The sequence below is a fragment of the Acyrthosiphon pisum genome, chromosome X (assembly GCF_005508785.2).
Source record: "Acyrthosiphon pisum isolate AL4f chromosome X, pea_aphid_22Mar2018_4r6ur, whole genome shotgun sequence".
Classification (NCBI taxonomy): domain Eukaryota; kingdom Metazoa; phylum Arthropoda; class Insecta; order Hemiptera; family Aphididae; genus Acyrthosiphon; species Acyrthosiphon pisum.
In genome coordinates, this window is record NC_042493.1 from 18,302,076 (window position 1) to 18,303,038 (window position 963).

The following is a 963-nucleotide window of genomic DNA, read 5'->3' on the forward strand; positions in this document are numbered from 1 at the left end:
ATGTGTTGTCAGAGTTTTGGTCAAGCTTTTATGAAATGGTTACCTACTACTGGATGCCACTGGAAAATCCCAGTTATCAGGCATGATTTTAAATTGGAAGAATGGCAAGCAATTGCTAAAATAATATTCATAGGTTGGAGAGATGTTAATTACCTACCAATAAGTTTAGCTTTACCTTTTATGGAGTATGTACTCTGTGGAAGTACTGCAAACACACAGGATTTAACAGTAGGTTTTTTAAACACTCTCCCTTTAAGATGTAGTAGGAGAAATTAAGATTTTAAAAAGGGAAACAACAGAGGTTGGGTGAGGTAATGATTCTTAACAATAATATGGCAAGAAAATACGTAGTGTAAAATAAACACGCGGGGTTGACAACCTATTTCAGTGAATGAGGGGACGCGGCTGGTAGTACCGGTTGCTGGTTTCCTTTATAGGGACGACTATTCAGTGGCCCGTTATACGACCTAATATCCCTCGACGACTCGATATGGTGTTTGTGTACAGGTGTTGATTTAAGAGGGATTATAAGTGAATGTATATATGTGTGTGTGTGTGTGTGTGTGTGTGTGTGTGTGTGTGTGTGTGTGTTTTACAATTGTGAGTTTGTATTTTCTTGAAGGGAGTATGCGTAAAATCGTCCTACTACTGTATTATACCTACCTAATGTTATTCGGATAATCTATATTATAGATGTATATATATATATTCGATCACTGACCTTATGCGACGGTTTCTTGGAGTGATTCTCTGCATCTGGTTTGTGTTCCTCCGGGGTAGTGTTCGATGGTCGATATCACGGCGACAATATATGTATTTTGATTCGTAAAGCTTATAAAATATTATGTGTGTGACGTTCCTTTCTAGAACCTCGTTTTATGTGGTAATAAGTACCCGTGTTTTAATTATTATGATTGTGACTATTATCTCATGCTCTTAGAGATCCCTACACTCACACAAGTC